The following is a 10,230-nucleotide window of genomic DNA, read 5'->3' on the forward strand; positions in this document are numbered from 1 at the left end:
GGGTGCGGAATGTTGATAAGGATGAATAGGAAAACATAGCCCGAGAGGGTATGTTAACATAGTAGCGAATCCGATTTACAATCATTTCTCGTGAATCTGAAAATAGTGTAACTTTTAGGTTAACCCATAAAAGTCCAAACGAAGTCAAAACCCTACCCGTTCTACTTAAATTGATATTCTGTGTTTCGTTTGCTTTCCTTGTTAAAAATTAATTCTTTGTTAAATTTGATTTTTGTTTTCTTTCAATTAAAATTTGCTCCCACCAATCCAAGATATTCGATTGCTTTAACTTGTTAACGTTCGGAACTTAGTGCTTTGCTACCAGTCCTCGTGGGAACGATATCCTACCCATCACTCTATTACTTGGGCGACTAGTGCACTTGCTATTTTTGCATGTTGTAGTAAACACGCATCAGATAACAACAACATCCAAACACTTTCAAGGCAGGATACTCAGGTTCCCTATTATACAATTTCTGATAAGGTGAAACATCCTCTAAGACAGATGAAGGCAGTCTATTTACAATAAAAACTGTTGTACTAAAGGCTTGCCACCAGAGACATAATGGCATACTAGCATGTGCCAACAAAGTCAGACCAAACTCAGTAATAATTCTGTGTCTTCTTTCTATCCTACCATTTTGTTGGTGAAGGTAAGGACAAGGATGCCTAAAACCAATACCATGCTCCTATAAATATCCAGTAAAAGATCTAAACTCTTCCCCCCAGTTAGTTTGTAAAAACTTAAGCTTGGCATCTAATTGTTTCTCAGCAAACCTATGAAAATAGGTAAAAACTTGAAGAGCTTCTAACTTAAATTTTAAGGGATATATCCACATATGCCTACTGTAATCATCTACAAGTAACATGTAATATTTAAAGCCTTCAGAGAAGCTCACAGGTGCAGGACCCCACAAATCAGAATATACCAACTCAAGAGGTTTTGTGGTTGTAGAACCAGACTTGGGAAAAGAGATTTGAGACAACTTCCCAAATTGGTAGGATTCACAGAAAATGTTATTATCAAAAACACCAGTTACATGAACTTTATTCAGTACATTCTTGAGAGTTTTGACTTGTGGATGTCCTAATCGAGCATGCCATAATTTTATCAAACTAAGTGGTACATCAGATTTATATGAAACAAAGGTTTTATTTAAACTACAACTATCAACAGTAGAGATGAAAGTGGAATTGAAAGCATTTGAACTAGAAATGGAAGTGGCAGGAGACATAGAAACTTGCTCAGCAGTAGGCAAAGAAACTTGCAGCTGATAGAGACCATCCTTTAGAGATCCTTGAAGCAATATCTCACTGGTCCACTTATCCTTTACAAGACAATGGTCAGAATGAAATTCAACTATCACACCATTGTCTTTTGTAATTTGATTAAACCCTAGCATGGGGCTCCGAACAATCCACATTCAATAACAACTTCGAATTTGCCTCCAAATTCGAAATCTGTAACAACAACATCAAGGTATGTAATTTTATTTATGCCCTAATACCCGTAGTTGGATTTCTTTGATGTTACCTTAGACAAATGTGAAGGAAATTCCTTAAAACTTCGTTAGGGGTAAAATGGTATTTTCACTCATAATTAGTAGAAAAAGTGGGAAGTGAAAGGAAGCAAAATAATGTGAAGAAGATAATAAAAATGAGGGTATTTTGGTAATTGATTAAAGGATATAGATAAAATTTCATAGAAAGTGCAAGGGCAAAATGGGAATACATGGGTATAATATTAGATATAAGGTTTCATTGAAAAAAGCCCTAGCCATATCTTCAACCCTTGTACATGCCACCCTCACCCCATTTTCTCTCAATTTTCTTCACTAAATTTCAAAGGGAACTCATAGGATTTGGCTTGGATTTTTATAGATTTTCAATCCTAAAACATCCAAAGGTAAGATTTTAGCACAAGGAGTGTGATTAACTTGCCTTCTAAACAAATATTAAAACGTGCCGATACATACTAACTAAAACCAATTTCCTCGAGCCTAGAGAAATCGATAGGTCACCTAGGGGTTTGTAATGAATATCTTAAGCTTCAAGTACAATTGCCTTTCCTGCTCGCCTCAAGTACATTACAAAACATCATATAAATTACAATAAATAATCTAAAGCAATTTTACATCAATAAATTTAGAAACCTCGATTTACATTCGAGGGGAATGACATGAGAAGAGAATGTACATAGAGAAGGGGAAGGAAGGCAGGACATGCAGGCCCTATTTAATAAATTACAACCATACATACCCAAAAATTTAAAACATTCACCATAGGTGCTCATGTACCGGGACCATGCAATATACAAACAAGTACAAGGCATACATTTCAAAAACAATCAATTTTGAATTGGGTAGGTTAAATTAATTACCCTCTTGTATGTGCAGAATGATTATTGGCTTTTAGGTTATTAAAAACTGCTGTTTGGTCCCTTCACGAAAAATAGAGAATTGGGATAGCAACTTTGTCATCGCGACAAAGTTTTATTCGTCGCGGCGAAACAGGCAACCCTGAAAATTCCAGTAGGTACGTGCTGTAGCTTGTTATTTCGTTGAGATGGAGTCTGGAATACCCAAAAATACAGTTTGTGTTTTTGCAATTCATGTAATAACATGTATCCAAATCAAATCGAACGCACAAGCATTCGACCAGGATACCAACCAACCAATATAACATCCATCAACACATATTAAACCAATTGATCAATTGAATCGCTCATTCAAAAGCAAATTTGCAGATTTTACAAAATAACATGTTATTAATCAAATAATGTTATAAATAGACAATAAACTATAATTTGGTACCCTAGGCTCTAATACCACTGTTAGGAAATGATCAAGTTATGGCAGCAGAAACAAAAATTATAAACATCCTGGATCATTCCTTAGAACACGATCAGGGCATAAATTTACAATTCAAGCATTAAATTCAAATTTGTAGAAAATACAGTCTAGAGTTAAGAAACCATACCCACGTTTGGAGGCTCCTCCAACTTTATCATTGAATGGGTCTCGCTGCTGGTCCAAGGGTATGATTGAACCACGTTAGTCCACACGAAGATAACCCCAAGGAACTAAAAAGGGATTTGCTAGATCCTTTAGCCTTGAGAACCAAGAGCAAAATCAAAACTTACCATAACAATCATGACCGAATTTGCTTTCCCATTTCCAATTTAACATCTTTGGCATTTTCACCAATGAAGAATTTTAGACTTATTGAAAAACAAAGAACAAGAAAAGTAAAGCAAGAACGAGCTAAAGAGTAAACTGAAAACTGTTTCTGGAATTTTTATTTTTACTAACTGACAAAACAGAAACAGGGCAAGCTAATTATTGCCTTTAATACAAAAAACGCAGTGTATTAGCTATTGTAAAATTACAAAATACACCCTAATTTTGACTAAATTGCAAACTTGTAAAGAATACAAACAGACCTTTATACAAATTCTTCTCAACATCTCCCTTAAAAAAACTCCATTACACTACCAAAATACCAATAACAATCCACATTACATAATCTTCTAACATCTCCCTTAAACAAAACCCACTTCACTTACCAAATAACCAATAACAATCCACATTACATATTCTTCTCACATCTCCCCTTCAACAAAACTCCCATACACTTACCAAAACACCAACAACAATCCACATTACACATTCTTCTCAATATCTCCTTTAAACAAAACTTCACTACACATACCAAAACTCAATCTGTTTTTACACTTTAGCTCCCAGAATATTCACACCAAAGCTCAAACCACACTTAGAATCTTCACAGTAGCCAGTTTAACATACTGCAGCTTCCAAAGAAAAGAAATACCACACAATATCAAACATCAAAAACATCAGCTATAAGGCAGCTCAATAGAGGATGACACAATAGTTCAAAAAAAAAAAAACACACCAGCTTTCCTAGAGTTCACACGTTACACAGCAGCTTTAAGAAACCTAGAAAAAAAACAAAACTCCACACAAAGCTAGAAAAGCATCACATAATAGTAGTTATACATCAGTCTTAACCAATCCATCAGCTCTATAACTCTTCTTTTGGTAGGAAAGGCAATACAGTCAACTTCTCTTTAAGAGTGTGGAGCCTATGTGTGCAAGTGCCTTGGTCAAAACATCAGCAACTTGATATTCTGAAGGCACATATTGAACTGACAGTCTTTTTTCAGCAGCCAGTTCCCTCACATAATGCACATCAATTTCGTGTGCTTTGTTCTAGCATGAAACACTGGGTTGGAGGACAAAACCCTTGCACTCATATTGCACACCAAAGAGTGGGGACAGAATTGATTGCTATTCCAGTTCTTGAAACAGGTTTGAATCCAGACCAATTTAGTGGTTGCCTGACTAAGAGCCATATATTCAGTCTCGTTGAAGACAATGAACCACCTTTGTTTCCTAGAAACACCATTGTACCAGGTTGCCCCCAAGGAAGATACTGTACCTGTAGTGGATCTTCTATCACCTAAGTCACTAGCCCAATCTACATCAGCATATCCTCTAACTGAAAGTGCTGTTGTTTCTTAAAGAACAAACATGTGGATTGTCCCTTAATATACCGAAGAACCCTCTTACAGGCTGTCCAAGATTGGTGGTAGGGTGTTGAAGAAATTGGCTCAACCTATTGACAGTAAAAGCCAAATCAGGCCTTGACAAGGTTAGATACTGCAGGCCACTACAAGAATTCTAAGAGTGAGGGTTGGTCAAAAAATTCACTATCTGCTTTAGAAGGCTTGTGCCTGTTGCCATAAGAGTATTACAAGGTTTGCTTGTGAGAGCCCAACTTTGATTAGAAGATCTTGTGCGTATTGGCTTGCGTAAGTAATAGATCTCTTCATTTCTATGCACCTCAAATCCCAAAAAATAGTTAAGTGCACCTAGAGTTTTTAGAGCAAACCTACTTTCAAGTCTGTAACAATCTGATCAATCAGGTCGAATCATTCCAGTAATTAGGATATGTCTACTACACCAATAGGTAGATTACTTTAGTTCAATTCTTAAAAAGAACAAGCTGTATCAGAAACACTGCCTTGAAATCCCCAATCAATAAGATCAGTTTTAATTTGTCAAACCAGGCCCTTGGGGCTTGTTTGAGGCCGTAAGAGCCTTATGAAGTCTACATACATTTTTAGGATGAAGTGATTAGTAAAACCCTCAGGTTGCATCATAAATACTGTCTCCGTAAGCCCCTATTTAAAAATGCATTATTGGTCTACTTGTTGGATTTCCAACTATTATGGACAACAAGAGAAAGACTGATTCTGATAGTTGCAGGTTTAATTACTGGTGAAAAGTGTCAAAGTAATCTAATCCAGGCGTCTGTGAAACCCTTGGTAACTAACCTTGCCTTATACTTTTGAAGGGTGCCATCAGGTTTCAATTTGGTCTTAAAACCCATTACAGCCTACTACTTCATGTCTGTCATAAGGGGTACCAAATCCCATGTTTGTTCCTTATAGGCGATCAAACTCCTCATTCATAGTTGTTTTCCATTCAGGAATTATGACTGCTTCTGCAGCAGTTTTTGGCTCTAGACAAATAGACAGACTTGTAATATGAGCCTAAATATAGAATGTTGAAACTGAGAATTTGATCTTGTAATCATTGGATGGTTATGGTGACAGATTTGTGCTGTGGAATAGGAAGAACAATTTCTAGCTAAATCCAGAAGATGCAGCCTGATCACTCACTAATGAACCTTTAGCTAAACCAGAATCTAAAGTATGTCATTCACTAATGAACTTTAGCTAAACCAGAATTTGAAGTAGATCATCCACCAATGGGTCTTGCCAATCCAGAACCTGAAGCGCCTTGAGCTAAGCTCACTAATGAACCTTTAGCTAAACCAGAATTGAGTATGATCACTCACCAATGAAACTTAGCTAAACCAGAATCTGAAGCACCTTGAACTAGTTGTTACATCAGGAGAATAAACTGGTAAATCAGAACACCCTCTTATAGATGTGTGAGCTATAGGCAGAATATCAGAAATAGAATAGAACCGAGAAGAATCTAGAACACCAGCACCAGAATTCAAACGTGAGATAAATCCCAAGATGAATGTAAACTTCAATGTTAGAATAGAAATTTGATTCTGCATTATCCAAGTCTTTAAACAGGAAACACTTAAAACCAGTCTTGTAAGGAAATTCTCTTCATTGAACTTAGCTTGTTTACTATGTAATTTTTCCTGTAGAAAGAGGCACTAATCCTTTATGAGCGAGCTATATCCAAGAAAAAACACACTGCTCAGTATGGTAGGATAACTTATGTTTTTGGTAGGGTCTTATAAAGGATAATGATAATCCGTAAATTATACAGTTTTCATTTGATCTTTTTGACGGATTTCAGGTACTTTCTAGTGCATTTTACCTGAATTGGTGCTTAATTCTTTACTTTGTCGTTTAGGTTAAAATGGACTTTTTGAGCGAATAAAGACAAAATTGGATTGTTTTGACTCAGAATTGAGGGATTTCAGAAGATAGGAGAGTTCCCAGCAGGACAACGCACGAGAAGCTTGTTTCCAAGGTAGAGAGCCGAAAATCGAAGAATCGAACGAAGAGGCAAGCAAAAGGGCAGTTCTGTAAATTTTAGAACTTTTGAAGGAGCTTCGTCCCGGCGAAGAAATTGTCTTCGCCGCGGCGAAGTTAGGCAGAGACGAGTTGGAATTTTTCATCTTCGCCGCCGCGACAGTCAAATGTTTCAGTTTTGTAACGCACAGTTTGTGTGTGCGTTGTTTTGGGGGGTTTTTAGACTAAGTATAAAAGGAAAAACTAAACTTTTGTTAAAGGTAGAGCTTGAGTGTAGGTTTAGGCGTCTTTTACATTTCTTTAGAGAAAAAGCTGGAGGTTTTCGGATTGTTAAAGGGAAGATTCAGATTGGACTAGAAGATTCATCTTTTGGGGAGATTTCATTCTTTCATCTCAGTTTCATTATGTTTAACTGCTTATTTATTTTCGTTTTTGTATTGTTAATTAGCTATGAACTAATTTTCTATGGGTTAGGGTTTTGATTGTAGTTTGGATTTGAAATGGGGTTAAATTTGATTGTGTTATTTCATGTGAATGAGCTTTGGTTGTGTGTACTCTGCAATTAAATGTTGTATGTGAGAACATGATGAGATTGAGTAATAATTCATGTTAAGCTTCTTGGGTAATAACCATTATAGTATTGGATGCTAGAGATAGATTCAAGATTAATGAAATCAATTTAGGATTCTTGTGCTTCATGATTTTAGAATATTAACCTTCAATTTGTTGGGTGCGGAATGTTGATAAGGATGAATAGGAAAACTAGCCCGAGAGGGTATGTTAACATAGTAGGGAATCCGATTACAATCATTTCTCTGAATGTGAAAATAGTGTAACTCTAGGTTAACCCATAAAAGTCCAACGAAGTCAACCCTACCGTTATCTAAATTGAATTCGTGTTTCGTTTGCTTTCCTTGTAAATTAATTCTTTGTTAAATTGATTTGTGTTTTTTCAATTAAAATTTGCTCCCACCAATCCAAGATATTCGATTGCTTCAACTTGTTAATGTTAGGAACTTAGTGCTTTGCTACCAGTCCTCGTGGGAACGATATCCTAACCATCACTTATTACTTAGCGACTAGTGCACTTGCTATTTTTGCATGTTGTAGTAAAACAGCATCAAGTTTTTGGCGCCGTTGCCGGGGACTGTTTTAAGTTAACATTAAGTTTCCTTGAGGTTTAACTAGATTGAAGTTTTAATTTTTGTTTAATTTTTTGTTAGAGTTGTGATTTCACACTTTCTTTCATTTGTGTTCATTCAGTTTATACGAAGAGCAGACGTAAACAGTGGTTCCTGTTGACCTTGAGCTTGAGAGGACTGTAAGAAGACTAACAGAGAGAGAAGAGAAAGAGATAATCCTACTGCAGAAGCAGAAGAAGTCGTTGTTGAAATGGCTGAACAAGAAAATAGGACACTGAGGGAATTTTCAGTTCCCACAGTGACCGGAAGTGGTCAAGTATTACTAGACCTACAGTACAAGCTAACAACTTCGAGATCAAGCCGGCAACATCCAGATGATCCAGCAGTTGGTAAGATTCAACGGAGATTTGAAGGAGGATCGAATCAGCACATTGCAAATTTCCTGGAAATTGCGATACCTTCAAGTCAAATGGAGTGTCGGATGATGCTATTAGGCTGCGTTTATTCATTCTCATTGGGAGATATAAGCAAAGGGGTGGTTAATGGCATTACCACCGGGAACGATTACAACATGGAATGATCTGGCACAAAAATTCTTGACCAAGTTCTTCCTCCAGCGAAGTAGCGAAGTTGAGAAATGATATCACATCATTTCTACAAGATGATGCCGAGGCGTTGTACGAGGCCTGGGAGAGATACAAGGAATTGATGAGGAAGTGCCCACATCATGGTTTGCCAGTTTGGCTTCAAGTCCAAACATTCTATAATGGTTTGATGGGTAACGTGCAAACCATGGTGGATGCAGCTTCAGGAGGGGCTTTGCAAAATAAGACACCTGAAGAAGCGTATGAGTTGCTTGAGGTTAGCAAGCAACAACTATCAAAGACCGAATGGAGAGAGTAACAACGAGGAAATCTTCGGGTCTTCATGAAGTAGATGCTTTCACAGCCATCTCAGCCCAACTCACTGCACTCCAAAAACAGTTGGGAACTATACAGGTAAATTCTATACAAGCACCCCAACTACTTGTGATTTTTGTGCAGGAAACCATGTGAGCAGCGAGTGCTAAGTCAGAAACACATTTGCATCGTCGTCTTCATCAACGGAGCAGGTAAATACTTGGCAGGAAATCAAAGACAGCCGAACAACCCGTTCTCAAACATACAACCCAGGGTGGAGACATCATCCAAATCTGGCTTGGGGAAATCATAATCAACAAGGTAACCAATGGAACCAGAGGCAAGTTCCAAATAACCCACCAGGGGTGACCAATCAACCGGGGGATCAAAGAGTGGCGAAGTTGGAGGATTTGTTCGGTAAATTCATGCAAGACTACAGGGTTCATGAATGAGACGAGGACAAACTTTAGAAATCAGGGGGCGTCCATTCGGAATCTTGAGGTACAGATGGGCCAATTTGCCGAGAAGCTGAATGATAGACCATCGGGTTCTCTACCAAGTAATACTATAACCACCCACGTGAACAAGCAAATGCAATAATTTGAGAAGTGGGACAGTGTGGAAAAGGTAGGTCAGTCTACAAAAGAGGTGGAGCAACCCGAAAGGAAGAGTATGAAGAGAGATGATGAAGAGATTATTTGTGAAGAGAATTCAGGTGCTTAGGGGAAGAGACAAGAAAGAGGATGAAAGGCAAAAGAAAAAGGAGAAATTGCCATTCCCCGAGATACCACCAGAATTAGCTCATCACACCCCACCCGTGCCTTTTCCTCAGAGATTGAAGAAGAAGAATCAGGATAAGCAATTTTCGAAATTCATTGAAATTTTTAAAAAATTGCATATCAACATTCCTTTTGCAGATGCAATACAGCAAATGCCAAGTTATGCGAAGTTCCTGAAGGAGATACTTCGAACAAGAGGAAATTAGAAGATGAGGAAACGGTGATGCTAACGGAAGAGTGCAGTGCAATCCTCCAGAAGAAATTACCCCAAAGCTCAAAGATCCAGGGAGTTTACTATTCCTGTGTTATAGGGGATATTACTTTTGATCGTGTGCTTTGTGATTTAGAGCTAGTAAAAATTTGATGCCCTTTTCTGTTTTCAGGAGATTAGGGATTGGTGAAGTGAAGCCAACGATAATGTCGTTGCAACTAGCGGATCGGGCGATAAAGCACCCGAGGGGATAGTTGAGGATGTATTAGTGAAGGTGGGAAGATAATTTTTCCAGCGGACTTTGGAGTGCTGGACATGGAAGAGGATAAGGAGATTCCTCTCATTTTGGGCCGACCATTCTTGGCCACGGGGAGAGCACTGATTGACGTGCAGGAAGGAAAGTTGCTGTTAAGGGTTCAGGATGAAACAGTAACTTTTAACGTGTTTGATGCAATGAAGTTTCCATCGGAAGCGGATTCATGTTTTAGTGTGGACGTGGTGGAGTGAACTTGTTGTGGAGTCCATGGAAGAAAACAGCCCAAATTAACTCTAGAAGCGTGTATAGCCAAATCGAAAACAGAGAGGTTGAAGAATCAGCAAGGAACGATTGTGCTAGAATGTTAGAAGCACTCCAACCAATTGAGGAGAGTCA

At 37.9% G+C, this 10,230-nt stretch overlaps 1 non-coding gene across 1 annotated transcript; it reads right to left on the bottom strand.

The window, feature by feature from the left end:
- Positions 1 to 8,316: 8,316 nt before the first annotated feature.
- On the bottom strand, positions 8,317 to 8,423 carry LOC116122124. Its single transcript, XR_004126842.1, has one exon. It is a non-coding gene; the product is annotated as a small nucleolar RNA R71 (small nucleolar RNA).
- Positions 8,424 to 10,230: the final 1,807 nt, after the last annotated feature.

Source organism: Pistacia vera, unplaced genomic scaffold, assembly GCF_008641045.1.
Source record: "Pistacia vera cultivar Batoury unplaced genomic scaffold, PisVer_v2 Contig102, whole genome shotgun sequence".
NCBI classification, from domain to species: domain Eukaryota; kingdom Viridiplantae; phylum Streptophyta; class Magnoliopsida; order Sapindales; family Anacardiaceae; genus Pistacia; species Pistacia vera.